Source organism: Festucalex cinctus, chromosome 9 (assembly GCF_051991245.1).
Source record: "Festucalex cinctus isolate MCC-2025b chromosome 9, RoL_Fcin_1.0, whole genome shotgun sequence".
NCBI classification, from domain to species: Eukaryota; Metazoa; Chordata; class Actinopteri; order Syngnathiformes; family Syngnathidae; genus Festucalex; species Festucalex cinctus.
Genome location: NC_135419.1, coordinates 2,412,267 through 2,429,857, shown reverse-complemented (window position 1 = coordinate 2,429,857; position 17,591 = coordinate 2,412,267). Strand labels below are relative to the sequence as shown.

At 37.6% G+C, this 17,591-nt stretch overlaps 1 protein-coding gene and 1 long non-coding RNA gene across 6 annotated transcripts in view; one reads left to right on the top strand and one right to left on the bottom strand.

Annotated features, from left to right (window-relative positions):
- Nucleotides 1–449: 449 nt before the first annotated feature.
- Nucleotides 450–6,595, bottom strand: LOC144025427 (uncharacterized). The gene is made up of 3 exons (XR_013284857.1): nt 6,376–6,595; nt 5,845–5,927; nt 450–1,782 (listed from the first exon to the last, which is right to left on the bottom strand). It is a non-coding gene; the product is annotated as an uncharacterized LOC144025427 (long non-coding RNA).
- The window catches only part of LOC144025426 (uncharacterized), a 21,512-nt gene continuing 10,122 nt past the window's right edge, over nt 6,202–17,591 (top strand). For 2 of the 5 annotated variants that reach the window (XR_013284856.1, XM_077531426.1), the window contains exon 1: nt 6,202–6,475. The gene's annotated coding sequence lies outside the window, so the exon portion shown is untranslated. The other 3 variants (XM_077531425.1, XM_077531424.1, XM_077531423.1) reach the window with 3 other exon arrangements.

The window sequence follows — 17,591 nt, the reverse complement described above, 5'->3', positions numbered from 1 at the left end:
CTGACTTATAAAAAGGTTAAAGTACCAGGGCATTAACAGTCTTTTTTTTTTTTTTTTCCCTAATCAGCCTCTCCAGGTGGAGAATTAAAGTGGATGTTTAGGCATAATGTAATTCGAAGTGGAAGTACTATAGCGCTTTAAGTTCTCACATTAGCTATTTAAAGCATTCAAACGCTCACAATTTTCGGTGGCTTTCCACTGGTACAAGATGCAACGTGCGTGCTCCGTGAACATCTATTTACATGGATGAATCATGCAGGTTTAAGCGTCTTGTCCGAGGTCAGGGTAACAATGCCGCCGACAGGAATTTTGATCCAAGTTGCCCACTTCTGAACGCTTTGTGGGGAAAAAAATAATAATATTGACATCAGAAAAAAATGATGAATTCACTGGGAGCTAAAAAAAAAATAAAAAAATCTATCCCAAATGATTTGCACATCAGTTTAAAAACAAAAAAACAAAAAACAAAGACAGAATGTGGACATTAATAACTCATCGAGATTCAGGGGGGAATTGATCCATCGAGTCTTACAGATTGGAGAATTGCTCAACACGCATGCAGTGAATTTGCCCATATGCACTTTTGTTCCGTCTGTTCTCACAAGTTTCCAAGGATGTGCGATGAAAAAAAAAAAATCATATTTCTCACAAATGCAGTATGTCTTTGTGATTTTGTTAATGAATGTTGTGAAAAACTAAACATACAAAAAGCAAAATGTGTGGTTCATATGTAGGCGTCCATAAAAAGTGTTCTGAGTCACAACAGAAAACAGAGTACAAAATCCCACATTCTTTATAAAAGGAAAACTGCACGTCAGGTAAATGTACCACATTTGTTCTACAGCAGTGGTTCTTAACCTGGGTTTAATTGAACCCCAGGGGTTCGGTAAGTCCGTCTCAGGTTTTCAGCAGAGGTCAAGGAGAGGTCACTCACCCAACACAATTGGTTTGTGATGATAAGCCATCATTGGCTGCAGGTTGATCACGCTACATTGCTTGGCCTATTTGTGCTGCAGGGAACTTGGTGCACTCAGTAATCAACTTGTGGCTCTAGCGATAGCATGTCGTGCGATTTTTTTTATTTTTATATATAATTGTATGTTTAAAACAGTAGGGAAAAGAGCTTTTAGGTCTCTTGTATTGTATTATATGTCGAGCAAAAAAGAAAGGGGTCAGATGAATACGTGCAATATGAATTCACATGTATCACATAACATATGGTGTTCCACAGGGTTCAATTCTGGGGCCTCTGCTGTTTTCATCAAATCTGCTTGCCCCGTGGTTGTTTTTAAAGTGCTCTGTAAATATAGAGTTGAGTTGATGGGAATCAGTGTCCTAATTGCTTGATTTGTAATGCAAAGTTGAGCAATTCTAGTCCAGCACGAGCTATCGAGCAATACAAACGGAACACTTCCTTACGCTGCAACGCGAATGAGAAATATAAGAACACTTTCGGAATTCAAGGTGAAGGGAGCCAGTTTCGATTAAAAGGCTACTCTACTACTTCATTTTGTTCATCAGTGAACTCTATACCTATGTCTCGAATTTGAAAAGGGAAAAAAAACAGTCTATTTCATTTTTCAATAAAGAAGGGTTTGGTGAATGTGGGTTAATTCAGTACCTCCAACAAGGTAAAGAAACGCTGTCCTAAAGTACAACGCATGATGTCTTGTTGAATATTCCTCAGCTTTTCATTCAGTCTGAAATTATCCTACAACAATCAATGATGCATCTCGTATCCAATTGTCGTGCAAGTGTGACATCACCGACGCTGAAGAATGCCTGCGAGGAAGAAAAGGAAGAAGAACACCATTTCAAATAAAGATAAGCAAATGAAAAAAAGATGCAAATGGACGAAAGTGCTTTAGAATTCTTATGTTGACTCTCTAATTGGTCGCTAGAGAAAATATGCAGATGCAGTGATTTTGCAAGCCTACCACAAAGCCACCCACTGTACAGCCCTTACAAAAGCTCTGAGGCGAGCATGTGCACAATGCACAAAAACACATAAGGCAGCGCCAGTCACACCCCACCTCCCTCGCTATAACAATAGCTTGGTGCGAAAGAATTCAAGGTGCATTGTATGTCAAGGAATTTTCTTCTTGTCTCTTTGTGTCAGCTCCCTTGCCAGACATCTTTTGTTCAAGCACCCAGAATGTTGAAAGGTAACAGCGGAGCTCGGCGCGTGTCCTGTTTTTGTCCTTTCCGCGAGGAATTCTCCCTCACCTGCCATTAACCAGCACTCTGCCTGCAGCGTTGAGTCACATTTTAAGAGGGAGAGGAGATAAAACTGTTTTCTCCTCACGCCATTAGAGACGAGGAAAAAAAGAGTCTAACTAGCCTGCTAGTTTCTGCCCAGCAAATACTAACTCTTACTAAGAGACACATACATAACCATAGTTGGCCACTAAGCAGGCTTGCCTTCAAAATAGTCACCTTTCACTTGATAAAGATGCCATAAAAATAAAAACAAAAAAAATGTGCAGGCTTATAATGAGCTGCAGAGGGAGCGGAGGACACCTGTTTGTTTATACAATCTTTCACAAACAGTGTGCGGTTAATCACCTAAGGTGCTGCTGAGGTGACGCTCATCTGCATCAAAACAAAGAGGTCGGCCCACGTGAAACACGGAGGACAGATGCCGCTCCATTTTGCTTTGGCTTTTCACTTTTAATGGGTTTCTCCTCTCTGGTGAAAACACACGTGCAGATGTTCTCCGACGCTCAGCACCTGCAGCTCCTGCTTGCCCACCATCAAACAACGGCGAGCTTTCCGGATGGAGGGGGATCATGCTCTGCTGGAGTATTTCATAATACATGTTGGCGTTCATGTTCCCTCAATAAACTGCAGCGCCAGAACATGACATCATTCGTAGTGCTCACCCGGTTGCCACCACATATGCCAAATAAAGTTATCTTGGTCTCGTCAGACCACAGGACATGGTTCCAGTGATCCTTAGTCCGATTGTCTTGAGAAAACGGTTTGCAGGCTTTCTTGCTGGAAAATGACTTAAGTCTGCTCAATTTAGACATTTTCACATAGGGTAACTTGTACTCACCTGTGTTGCACGGGGTTTAGCTATTAACTCATTCACTCGCCGCCATTTTCACATTTCGCAATTCCGTTCGCTCCCGGCTGTTTTACTGGATTTTGACTGATTTTGCAAGGCCCAAAGAATATTGTGTTCAATTGCTATAAAAGCATGGAACCTACCAAAAGAAAGATTAAAGTCTCTTCTTTCGTCAGGAAAAAAAAGTATGTTTCTATCTGTTTCCGTTTTGCAGCAATTAGCATTAGAAGAGAGCTAAGTTTCATCAGTTTTCACAAATCTATTTAAAATTGTAATTTAGCTTTTTTTCTACATGGCCCTAGTTGATCTCCTTTTCTCTGCTGCCACCTGCTGGCCGTTTGTGTAATAACTACCATTTCTGCAACCATTCTTTGCAGTTGAGAGGCTGCATCAAAGCCTTCTGTATGCTCTAGCATACAAAAAAAACGTATAAATACGTCTTTGGGACACTTACAACATTAAAAAACGTATTTACACGTTATTGGGAGCAAATGAGTTCCTATATTGTTATATATAATGGCTATATTTTGAGGAAACAATACATTTACACTGTATATATACTGCAATACATGTCATGTTTTAAAGTGTAATTTCTTCAGATAATTACATATCTGCAGAAATGTTTATGTACAGCACTTTGTATACAGCAACGCCTGTTCTTAAAGCGCTTTATAAATAAAGTTGAGTTGAGTGTCCATGTGTGACCCTTATAATAATAATAATAATAATCATAATGATAATGTTTTTAATAAATTGCTTCCTACATTGATTCAGAAGGTTCAGTGCAAGTTGATGTCATATTTATGAATGAAATATGATGACATCTGCCTGCCTGCACCCCGATCAAATTCACCAAAATTTTGTTACACTACCTGCGCCAACAGTTAGACTTGGTGCCAGCAGGTTTAGTTAGTCTGCTTCCAGCCACAAAACTGTCTGGTTCACTGTGAGCATCGTCAAAAGAAGCACACTTGGAACGCCAGTGTGCCCACCGTGGCGCAGAGCGGTCTGCCAAATTTCCAAACAGACAAAACGAGAATGCGCTAGTTTTTACGCTCAAGCGCAGCTGCACTAGAAAGCCCGACGACTTAAATAATGTGTCCCTCTTCTGTCAATAATGAGACAGAACGATTTGAAAAGCTATTTGGAAGTTTGCCTTACTTGTCTTAAAAAAAAAAAAAAAAAAAAGTAAGAGTTGTCAATAAGTAACAAAGAAAATCCAATTACATTTTTCTTATTTTCACAAGCTTTGTTGCCTCTGATGGCCTTTCAAAAGCTGTAGTTACCACTTTATTCGGCGCCTCCATAAAGGTGATTTATACGCTGTTATCGCAAGGCTGGAAAGAAATGTCAATACACAATAAAAAGGTGTGAACAGAGAAAGAGACAGACTTCATTATTGCGCTGTTGATGAGTGACAGACAAGTGCAGTATTTGAGAGGCGGAGGAATTGAATTTTGGTCCCTCATTGACACGTTTGGACTCCTATTGATTTGTTACAGTATATGCAGCTGGCTCACAAAGACAAAAAACTCGCTGAGCTCTTTATATGTGATATATATAGCACAGATTGTGATGGTCATTGCTTATTTAATTAGAATTAGTTTCATGGCATACATTAAATGTCACATGAATTTAAAAAAAGAAAAAAGAAAAAAGAAAATCCAACTATTATTTAGACCCAAAAAATGGACAAAAAGTGCATACCAACATGAGTACAAAATACATAACCTACGAAAATATACACTATATTAAAAACTTATTCACTCCCAGCCATTTTCACTGAAGCAACCAAACCCCCTTTGCTCCCGGCTGTTTTACTGGATTTTGACTGATTTTACAAGTCCCACAGAATATTGTGTTCTATTGCTCTAAAATTAGGGAACCTACCAAAAAAAGATTAAAGTCTTTTCTTTCATCAGGAAAAAAAAAGTATATTTCAATCTGTTTCCGTTTTTCAGCAATTAGCATTAGACTATAGCAAAGTTTCATCATTATTCACAAACATGTTTAGAACTGTGCAAAAATCAGCTTGTTAACATGGCCCTTGTTCATCTCTTATACTCTTCTGCCACATGCCGGCAGTTTTTGCAATAACTCCATTGCTTCAACCGTTCTCTGCAGTAGAGAGGCTGCGGCAAAAAAAAAAAAAAAAAAAAAAAAAAAAAGTATAAATACATCTTTGGGACACTAAAAACATTTAAAATAGAACATATTTATACATTTTGGGGTGCAAATGAGTTAACCACAAAGATAAATGGAAACAATTTCATAAATATTCCACAAAATATTAGCTGAAAATACACATATAGAAAAATATAGTATTAGAAAAAAAAAAAAAACTACAAAATCAGCTGCCACAATTTCATCTATAATGTTTTAACAAATAGGCCCTTTCCTCATCACAATACGCACACTTACAATGCTTCTTCACATGTCACTGTAACAAAAAATCTGTATAAGCAAGCCATAAGAAACAAAAAAAAGAATAATTTTATCAACCAGACCAGATTTCTGCAATCCGAGTCAGTGTTGTCCCTTACTTAACACCAAGAACAAACATTCATTCACAGGTGGTAACATGACAGAAATAGGCTGACTGCGTTCTACATTAGCTTGACTCGTTTTAACCAGAGATTAAGAGTCGTGTGCAAACTTTTTTTTTCTGTCTTGGTCCTGGTGCGACGGCCAAAAACAATGACGGCAGCTGTAACCTCACTTGACTGTACTGCTACGTTTGGAAACAGATTATGAATAAATAAATAATTACTTGCCTGGATTGGCCGGCAACCAGTTCAGGTTGCACCCCGCCTGCTGCCCGAAGCCAACTGGGATAGGCTCCAGCACCGACGCCACCCTTGGGGGGGGGGGGAATTCAGAAAATGAATGGATGGAAATAATAATTTGAAACAGTCTTCATCTTTCCATTTGGTGCAGTTGCCATTATTGGTGTTGGCTGAAAGGTTATACAGTCAAACCTCGGTTTTCGAACATAATCCGTTCCAGAAGGCTGTTCCAAAAGCGAATTATTCGAAATCCGAAACAATTTACACAAATTAAATTAGCGCAGTTAAGCTAGCGTCATTTAGAACATCACTTCCGCTATGCGTTCTTATTGTGAAACTAAATGGTGACACTTCCGGTTTCGGGCTGAGCAGCGCAACATCAACTGACGAGTGCTATGTGGTAACGTGCGGATGAGGAAACACCGCCCAAAAGTTCGTAACAAACATTTTAGAAGGAACAAGCTATAGCTGATTCTGGCAAGAAGGTTACAGACAAGAAATAAGGACAACAGGACCCACCAGTCATTGACGCACACGCTAGCTAGCGCCAGACTTCCTGCTGCTATCGCTGCTGGCGAAGACTGATTCTGTTCAAGTGGCCACACGCACGAACGCGAGGGTAAGTTGTGCCACGTGAACTCGCTTTCCAATGAACAGACTACAAATTATGCAAATCAGGATTCGTCTCAGTTACGCAGTTAAAGTTGAACATATCAGACTTAAGGAATAGACAGCTTTGTAGCCTTTTCTCCACTCAGCGAGTGAGTTGCGTTCAGGTACGCTCGGCTTTTATCGGTTCGAGAGCCAATTTTTTTTGGACGAGTTCTGAGACATAAAATTCTCGAATTTTCTGGTCGAAAACCGATTTGGTCGAGAACAGAAGCGTTCGAAAACCGAGGTTTGACTGTATATGCATTCAGTCAGTTCGGTCACAAAAAAATTGACCACAGCGGAAGGTTTGAAGACTTTTCGTTTCATTTTCATAACGTTAGCATTAAACTAGTAAAGGGATTTACAAAAAAACAAAAACAAAACACACACACACATTGAAATTCTCTCTTTTTTTTGTGAAGTATTACAGTAAAGTTCAATTGAAAGCTGTGAACTACACTTCACTGTGGCACACCTCAACCGAGCAGAACTTACACCATCTTACCTGAAATTCCTTTTCCTCTGGGCTCCTCGAGCTCTCTGTTTCCCTCGCCATCAGCCAGCAGATTCACAGCTTCCTGACAGGCGAGACGCATCAGGGGCCTCATTTATCAAGCGAGCGTACGCACGGAAGTGCGTGTCAAGCGTGCATACGAATATTCCCACACAAAGTATTGGGATTTATCCGTTTGGATTGACGCATGAGGACGCGTGTGAATTTACGCACGGCTCTGACCATGCGTACGCACAAAAACGTGTGATAGAACAGTAAAACTACAGATAGAACGGCTATACAGACATCACAAGCTGAAATAAAAAAAAAGGGGGGGGGGTTCCCAAACCTGGTTGGAGCCATTGATTAATTGTTCCAAACAGTGTTTGTTTCCACTTCTTGGACACGTACCTCAATGTCCGTCTTGGCAATTTACACCACTACTTTTACCATGATTTCTGAAAGAGATTGCTAAAATGAAACTCTAATTTTCATTCATTTGAACAAATTTAGAACCTGTGGGTTACGTCATGAAATAAGGTGCTAAAGTTACAACAGAAAATGCATGGTAAACTATATAATGAAAACTTAATGTAACTGTACTTGTACTCGAGCTTCAGAATTGACACCACGAACAAGCTAGTTACTGAGCTAATATCCATCCATTTTCTATAATCACTCATCCTGTTCAGGGTCAGGAAGCTGCAGCCTATCCCCGCTGACCTCGGGTGTAATGGTAAGGACAAAGCAATATTAATAAGGCAGTAAAACTACATTGTTTTTTTTTTCTTTGTTTTTTACTTGTACTATATGTATTCTGCATATTAAAAAAAATATGCTGTGCCAATTAAATGTACTTTGTGGTCAACAATCAATCGCACAATATGAATAGAGATCAGTCACATATCACCAACTGTTATGTGAACCACTTCACTTATCTTGTGGATAACCAGAATTGTCAAATGACAAAATGGTCAATATTGTATTTGATTGGGAGATCTTGAAAGCTTGTATTTTGATAATAAAAATGCCATTCTAAATGCATTGAGAGTTTAAATTGTATGTTTAAAAAAAAATAAGAAGAATGAGAATCAATATAGTGCACTGTATGAGATTCACGAGCAAAACAGCTAATTTAATTGTTGACAATTGATGGATTGTTTTCACCACATTCTCTTTCTTTTAGGTATCCACAAACATGTTTTGTCTCTTGTTTTTCTACGGTAAACAAAAGATCCTCACATAAGCAAATACATTTCTTTCTAGAGAATGCCGTGGCAGACGTCATTTCTTTTGTACTGTACGTTGTCAATAACAAGCATGGCGACAATGCATCGGTGGCACAAAAGATGTTGCAGCTGCGTGGGTGATTACGCGTAAAATGCTGCTTCACACTGCAGCATGCTGTTTCTGCGCTAGTTTGTTCCTAAATGCTTGACAACAGAGCACGGGCTGTAAGCAGGAGTTGATTAGAATAAAAGCAAAGGCCGGCCACCCACGACGAGCCGCCTCTCCACCACACAACAGCAGTTTTGCCTCCAGCTGTGACCTCTCACATTCAATAGGAGCACAAAAACTGGAGACACGGCGTACTCACGCGGAGCCACACTTCAGTTAGGGCAAAGAGTTGAACAAGTATATATCCACGTGTCAGTCCGATATTTTATTTCATTTATGAATATTTACAAAGGTCGTGACATTGAACGTTATGGAACTGTTGGAAGAAATATGAATAGTTAATGATGCGGGAAACAAAGTGTCACAACAAATATTTTACAGCAGGAATGCGGATGATTTCTACCCTCCATCAACACCTGAAACCAGGGGTGTCCAAACTACGCCCCGGGGGGCCATTTGCGGCCCGCTGTCCATTTTTCAGTGGCCTGCGACGTGTGCTAAAAATGGCATTTGACTCAGTTCAAATAAAATAAACAAAACAAAAAAATGTTTAGATGCTCAAAGTAAGAAGGGAGGGTGTCGAAAAACAGGTGCCATCAAAGGTTATTTTAGTTCACTAAAACTAACGAAAAAACAAACTAAAATGAAAAAAAAAACAATATTGTTAACGAAGTAAAATAAAAACGAAAATGCTTTTTAAAAAATGAAAAATAACAAACTACATTTTATGTTTACAAAATTAACTAAAACTAACTATAACTATCTTTGGTAATTAATTTAATGCATGAGCCTTTGTGGATGATTTTCAATATGAAATTTACAGTTTTGCCCGTAAAACTGTTTACATTTCTATTGCAATTTTTACAGAATTATACTGGCAAACACAGCTGCCAGATTTTTTTATTTTTTTTTAAATTACAGTGTAGCCTACTGTATATGGATGCTGAAAACTTTGTCTCAGTGACACTGACTGCAGTTCCGTTGCCAGCTGCCAGTTTTTCGCGTGGCTCTAAATGACGGTCATTACGAACCAGATGACGGCTCAAACTCTCAACCAGGAAACAGTCACCTTGGAGGACAAGGGGACGATTGACCCTGTGGTCCCAGAGAGAGGCGCATTTAAGATAATTACTCATTCCAAAAAAAACATCGGAGCGCAAAGTCTGGTGCTTGATCTGCAGTTCAGAACATGGTTTTGGAAATTGTCCAATTTCACATGATGCGCACTTCAAAGGTGGTTCAGGCTCTTTGCCAGGGCAACTGGTTCACAACTATCGATTTAGAAGAGAAATATTTTCATTGCTTGCCCACACTTAAGTTTCTGCGTTTTGCAGACTTTTTTCAGTTTCAAACTCCTCCAACTTGGACTCTCGCTCCAGTGTGTTCACTCGGGTCGTGGCCATGTCTCTGCGACCTTATCTCCAGGACTCTTTCTATGTTCATATTTAAGCAAAAAGTTGCAGAGGTGCGGCTCACCGTCCATATTTTAGTGGCCCGCGACATATGCTAAAAATGACTCAGTTCAAATAAAATAAAATAAAATAAAATAAAAATGTTTGGAGATGGTCAAAGTAAGAAGGGAAGGTGTCGAAAAACACAGGTGCTATTAAAAGTTATTTTAGTTAACTAAAACTAACGGAAAAAAAAATTCAAAAAACAATTTCGTTAACGAAATAAAACAAAAACAAAGATGCTTTTTAAAAAAAGAAAACTAACTGAAACTACATTTTAGGTTTACAAAACTAACTAAAATAAAACTATAATTATAGCAAAAATGTCATTTGTTTTAGTCTTTGGTAATTAATTTAATGCATGAGCCTTTGGGGATGATTCTAAAATGTGACTTTTAGTAGATTTATTTTGATATAAACTGGAATAATGACGTCATACCCATGGTGTTTTTTAAATGTTGCGCACGAGTAATACACATTAAAAAAAACTAAAACTAATACTGAAACTAACTAAACTAAAACTAAGCATTTATTAAAGAACGGAAACTAATAAAAAAAAAACTAACAGAACCACCCTGAAAAATAATTAAAACTAACTAAATTAAAAAAATAAAAAATAAACTCAAAACAAAATGAAAAATTCCCAAGCTATAATAACCCTACTGCCATATTACAAATAAATTGGTTTATATACTGCAGCATTTTTCTAAATATACAAAAGCACAAATAAATTATTTGTACAATTTTTAGGACTAAATACAATTTCTCTTCATAACATTATGTGGCCCTTACGTCCTTCCGATTTTCTGTATGTGGCCCTCAAATGAAAAAGTTTGGACACCCCTGCTGTATAGAAATCATTTTGACTGTAATAATGTATTGAGAGGACGTTGGAAGGTCAGACTTTGCTACGGGAGAGTTGCAGTATTGTCTCTGACCTACAGTACTTCATTTTTCTAACTCCTACGTGAAATCTCCATATCAAACCAATTTTCTACCTGATTATTAAATTAATAATAATACCAGTTTAATAAGAAGTTGGCCTTGAAGAAAAAAATCATTTGAGTGGTGAAGGAAAGCCAGCCTGGGACGCATTCAAAATGCAAAATCCACGCAAAACCGTCCAAACCAGACTGTGAGCTTGACCCTGGTGCCTTCCTTTATTGATACATCATTTCTATAATTGGTTTAAAAGCTTGATATATTGCCTGAAAACTCATACCATCTACTTGAAAATTTCCAGACAAGGTTTTTTAACAGTCATGTACTGCATATGTACACAAAAGACTGCCCTTGATAATCAGACGAGTGTCGATAGAGGCAGCGGAAGGTTATTTGAGTGCAGTAAATAAACAATAGCCACGTTGCACTGTGTAATATCAGCAAAATGCGTCAACTTCGCTTTAAAATCGTCATTCAGACTGCCAGTGAGTTCACTATGAATAAAAAATGGTCTTCTTTTCTTTCTTCTAAGCAAGGGCACATTTAAACTTTTCATCACTCAGTAGTGAAGCGATATTTTTTATTTTTTTTTGCTGACATTTCAGTGTGCTGTTACGATGTGCTTAGAGTAGAAAGTGTGCAAGGTTACATTGAAAGTATGTGGAGGGCACCAAACATGACAGAAAATAATTGAGAAGCACTGGGTTAAGCGAATAGGTAACCAGCTCATAGGTTAATGTAATTTAAGCAGTACAGTAAAAAAAAAAAAAAGCCCATCTCAGTTGTATATCAACCCCTGTGTCATTACTTTGCTCACTCCTCACTCTGCCACGGCATCAAATAAAGGGAGTTAGCCACGGAGAACAAATATGGCCCTGGAGAGACGTCTCCAGACTTCCCGGCAAGCTAACTAGCTAGAAAGCTTGTCCCAGACAACAATGATGGCTTTAACGGCACCAGCAGACGCAAAAAAAACCAAACAAACCCTTAAAGTAAGTAATTTTATACTAAAAAGGAAGAGTTTTTCGGCAGTAGAAGTAGCAGACAAACTTCACCAGTATATTATGTGGTCAATACTGTAATCCTTTCAAATAAGTAAATGAGACTCTGTAAATCTCTTTGGGTACAGTATGGTCTACATTAGGGGTGTGAATTGCCTAGTACCTGACGATTCGATTCGTATCACGATTCACAGGTCACGATTCGATTCGATGCCGATTAATCCCGATACAAAGTCGATTGTTGCGATTTTTTTTCATTCAAATTTAGAAAATACTAATCACTAAGCTTGTAGAGTGTAAGATTTATATGAAAATGTATTATTTATTTATCTGAAATTTCAGTCTTATAGAGGTTGTAATCTGTTTCATGTTTGAACAGCATTAAAATAAAATATTAAGGCTTAATGTTCCGTTCATATAACATTCTTCCATGCTCAAGGTGTGAATCCTAACCCGAAGTCAGACGTTTTGTTGAATATTTTTCCATTAAAAATGGAAGTTTATAAATCTAATAAATCTATTCACACACACACACACACACACACACACACACACACACACACACACACACACACACACACACACAAAAAAGGCAATGATGATAAGACGTTGAATCGGTAAGACTACCGAATGAACAATTCTGAGCTCTTAAAAAAAAAAAATAAACGATTTGTTTTTTTATTGAATCGATTCGAGAATCGCGCGATGTAGTATCGCGATATATCGCCGAATCGATTTTTTTTTAACACCCCTAGTCTACATAAAGCGCCATACAAGTGCCACCATTTTGAACAAATTTGAGTTTTCATTTGTAGGGTCATGACGTGTCTTTTATTTCAGAAAAGTGCGAGGGGTAACCATTCAGTTCCATTCGGGAGTCATTCGTTTTTACCATCGCGAATAATCAATCTAGATTTTAGAGAGTTATAGACTATAATGCGTGAGAGGCAGTTAAAGTAGTGATGTGCAACATTAGCACCATAACAGTTGTAGGTCTTGCTCAACAACCTTTCTCTTCATTAAAAGTTAGATAAGTGACAGTGAACGGAATCTACTTGTGAAAGAATAATGAGCAGGGTTGTGAGGTCAAGTTAAGTGCAATGGTTATGCCTATTAATATGAAAAGCAGAGAGAATTAGGGTTGACTTGCACCCCTTAAATATATAATACTGAACAAATATGTATTAAATTGTTATAACGTTTAACAGGGAACATATATATAAAACATGTTGAATTAGATTGTGCTTCTATAATTACCCGTAGAAAATGTATTTGCGAGTACGATCTTACTTTGATTTTAATCTGTTTGATTGGTTCAAACGATCCAAACAGCAGGTAATCAGAGACCACCTGCATCTGCGCTTTAGTACGCGTGAGTAAAATTTAAATGTGTCACTATTCATTTGTCGGATGTTTACAGTTGCCCTGTGATCAATGTTACTCAAACTATCAATTGTAGTTTGTTTTATGTAGAAAACATTCATCTGAGGAGAGTGAGATTTGAAGCCATATATCATGAATATGCTTTAATATAACAAATATAAAGTTTGGAAAACAGAATTCTATGAAGGTGCGCTGTGGGACCCCATAAAACACATTTGTTGACTGTAAGTATCCGTGCTTGTGATTTTAATTCTGCTTTTGTAAATGGGGTACAAACCATTAGAGAACCATTTTGAAAATCAAATCAGTCAGTATAACGTACTTTCCGGACTATAAGCTGCTGCTTTATTTCCACACTTTGAACTCTTCTGCTTTAAATTTTCATGGCTCATTGCTGACAAGCTTCATGACGCCAATAGATTGACCGATATAGCCTCATCACATCTGACCAATGAAATTACTCAACGTGTCACAGTGGACAAATTGAACTGTCCGAGTCTGCCCTCATACGGAATACGGAACGTCATTTGCGTAGTTCCGTGGGAGGCTTGGATGATGAAATCTTTGACCAAAACGTGAAGAGTGAAGCGTGAAAGTAATGCTTACAAGAGCAACTGTTGCTGAGGTTTGCTAGTGGATCCTGACAGCATGGAGCAGTGTAAAAAAAAACCAAAAAAAAAAAAAAAACCACTATTACTAACGATCTTTAAAATGCTTGGACTGCTGTATGATTAAGAGAATAGCTCAAACTCATCGACAAATTTGACACATCTAACAACAAGAGTGAGAAACTAGCTGCATTCAGCATTGCTTGATTAAAAAAAAATATAAAAAATAAAAAATCCGGGTCATTAAAAGTAAAAAAAAAAAAATTATGAAGCTTAGTGGCCAATATATGTACCGTAGATTTTGATTTTTATGGATAAATTTAGCTGTTGTGGCGTTTAAGGAGCCCTTTGTACTCAGGAAAGTTATGGTTAGTAATATTTAGATATTTAATATTTAGATTGGTAGAACATCATTTTTGAGTGACACATTTACAAAATTTACAGTGACACTTGACAAATTTATGGTGGCCCTGAAGTGAACAAGAACAAAATGCGAAAGACGACATCAAATTAAAACCCCAAAATAACTAACCAGAGACAAAAATGGTAAGCGAAAAAAAAAAGAAAATTAACCACCACAGCAAATCAAAAACCATAAAATCACATAACTAAACAAAAAAGGTATTCACCAGTACGAATCAAAAACACAAAACAACAAAACATTAAATCCAAAACCAATATCTAAACAAAAAAGGTAATTGCAAACAAAAATCGACAATAAATAAAAACAAGTAGTGATGCAGCAGCATGTCAATGGTCTCCTGCTGATAACTGGAGCCGTGTCAGAGAGAAGATTTTCTTTTCTGTATTCACACCTTGAAAATGTCGCATTGAATGTGCTCTTTTACCTTTTGTCTCAACCTCTTTTGCTGTATTTTACAATCGCAGCACTTCTCCTTCAGGCATGAAGCTCTTACAAGCTCCTCTTTTAGTGGTTCAGCACTATTGATATTTTCCAACCGCGGGGTATTGAAGTGACGGGTCATCTGAGCTATTATTCCAAGATTAGGGTGACACAGGGGACTCCACACAAGAATGGTTTTGAAGAAGGTTTCATTATGGTGTCATCTCTGACAAAGTCCAACTGTTCACGTGTGTGGAAGAACACAGTCATGGTCAGACATTGCAACATAATCGAAGGAAATGTAGTTTATAAAAACCTACATGGATGTAAGAAATCATCTTGGGATTGGGGCTGACAGAAACCATCCATCGCTAGATTGATGACGTTTGACTCTGTTTCTGCCGATTTCACTCAGGAAAATGCACTGTTTAAATACAGGATTTAAAAAAACAAACTACTTCTCAATTTACAAATGTGGGTTTCTCTTAATTTCTAGTGGTGATTTTGTCCTAAACCCCCACCCCACCAGCCTGTATTTTGCCATTTTGTGTTTGTTTTGTAAACAGCGGGATGTTTCTGTGGAAAGACAGTGTTTACACCCCTCCAGCCAATCGCAGAGCAGGGGGGTGGAGTGTCGCAAACGGGGCCGGGCGAACGTGTCGGCTGCGTGACGTCACTCCCGTGGCAATTTGAAAGCGCGCACGGATTTTTTTTTTCTTTTTCACTCACTCATTCACACGTAAGCTTCTGTGAGTGAGTGAGTGAGTGAGTGAGTGAGTGAGTGAGTGAGTGAGTGAGTGAGTGAGTGAGTGAGTGAAAAAAATTATAATAATACGTCTTTCCATAGAAACGTCCCGCTGTTTACAAAACAAACACAAAATGGCCAAATACAGGCTTGGGGGGTGGTGATTGTTTAGGACAAAATCACCACTAGAAATTAAGAGAAGCCCACATCTGTAAATTGAGAAGTAGTTTGTTTGTTTAAATCCCGTATTTAAAAAGTGCATTTTTCCCGAGTGAAACCGGCAGACCGAGCCTTTAAGGTTTGGACAGTTAAAAGGTGTTCGACCTTTAAAATTTAATGTCATGTTCTTTACTGTCACAATGAGCAAAGGAGTGGCGATTACAACATCACAGTCATGACAGCATATGGATTTGCAGAACGAGTCCAGTGGAATCACGACCCGTTCATGTTAGTGAACATCCTTAAACTTTTGAATGTGAGCTTCGAACATTGTCCATGACCTTTGCGTCATCATTCCGCTGGTTCCTTCCCTCCACCTGCCCAACAATATTCTGATCATGCCCTGATTACTCTGCAAAGGAAGCGCTTCCCCCCTCAGAACTGTTTCTGTCCCCGATATGTCCGACTTTGTCCAGACGCAATCGTTTCATCTTCCATTACCTTTGACTTTTTGCTTTCTTCCGCCCTTCCCAAAGCTTCTCTTTCATCCATCTCTTTGCTTTCTCACTCCATTTATTCACAAAACTATCCATTCACTGAGCCTGTGTTCCTCCCAACCAGCCCAAGACCCTACAGCAGTGGGATCAGAATGAAGAGGGTAAGCCAAGATAAGCTCCCCCCCGCGGGTCGGTGTCTCTGTACCAACTGATATAAATCAGTGGAAACCCCAGGATACGATTGCTTTGTTGTGTTTTGCACAGTTACATGCTCATTTGTTTCAGGTTATTATTTAATCACTTATTTTTTAAAAGACAGCCCCAGGCTATTGCAAAGCGATGACTTCATCAGATCTTCTTATCACGCCCTCCGTCTATCTATTGTCTCTACCGCTTATCCTCATTCGGGCCACGGGTGAGCTGGAATCGATTCCAGTTGGCTTTGGGTGAGAAGTGCAGTACAGGCTGGACTGGACGTCAGCCAATCGCAAAAAAAAAAAACGATGCAAGCATGCGGAGAACATGCAAACGCCACAAAGGATGGCTGGAGCTTACGTTCAAATAGGGAACGACCAAATATTAGCTGGGACGGTATTCAGCTTTTTGACGAATATCAGCGTCGGCCATTTTGAAGAATCGTACGGCCGATAATAGGTCAATTTAAAAGAGTGCTGGCGAAACTAATTATTTAAATTTCATAGCTGCTTCTTACCCTGGGAACTTTCTACATCTTCCGTGTTTGTTTGAAATTAAAACTAGATAAGTAATATTTTACTTCAGATATTTTGAAAAAAAAAAACAACAACTTTATATACTGTTGCAAACAATGGGGAGCTATTTACTTACGTTTTGATTTAACTTATGAAGACATGCTACTGCCCCTGGAAGATTCCTGAACTTTTTGTTACATTTGTAAAACAAAGACGTCTATTGTCTAACTTTTTTTTTTTAAACTCCAATATTTTAGAAACCCAAAACGTTGTTCAATAAACATATGCTTAAAAAAAAGTTCATATATTTTTTGAGTTTATATATATATATATATATATATATATATATATATATATATATATATATATATATATATTTTTATTTATTTATTTTTTTTGCCAGTATTTTACCTTTTAGTGAAAATGAATATCAGCTCCAAATATCAGTTATCGGCATCATTGATTACTAATAATCGCAATCGGAATAATCTGTCCTGAAAAAAAAAAAAATATATAAAAATATATATATATAAAAATATATAAAAAAAAAAATATATATATATATATATATATATATATATATATATATATATATCGGTCTATCCCTACATTCAATTATTATTGTTATTATTATTATTATTATTATTATTATTAGTCGTAGTAGTAGTAGTAGTAGTAGTAGTAGTAATAATTCTAACACAAGTCCCTGTTAAAATGAAGACAATGAATACACTGTTTAGAGAATCATAAAGTAAAAAAAAAAAAAAAAGTATTGCTCTTTCCGCAAAGCAAAATGAAATGTGTAAATATAATAACTTTTAAGAACGATTAAAAAAAAAAAATAATATATATA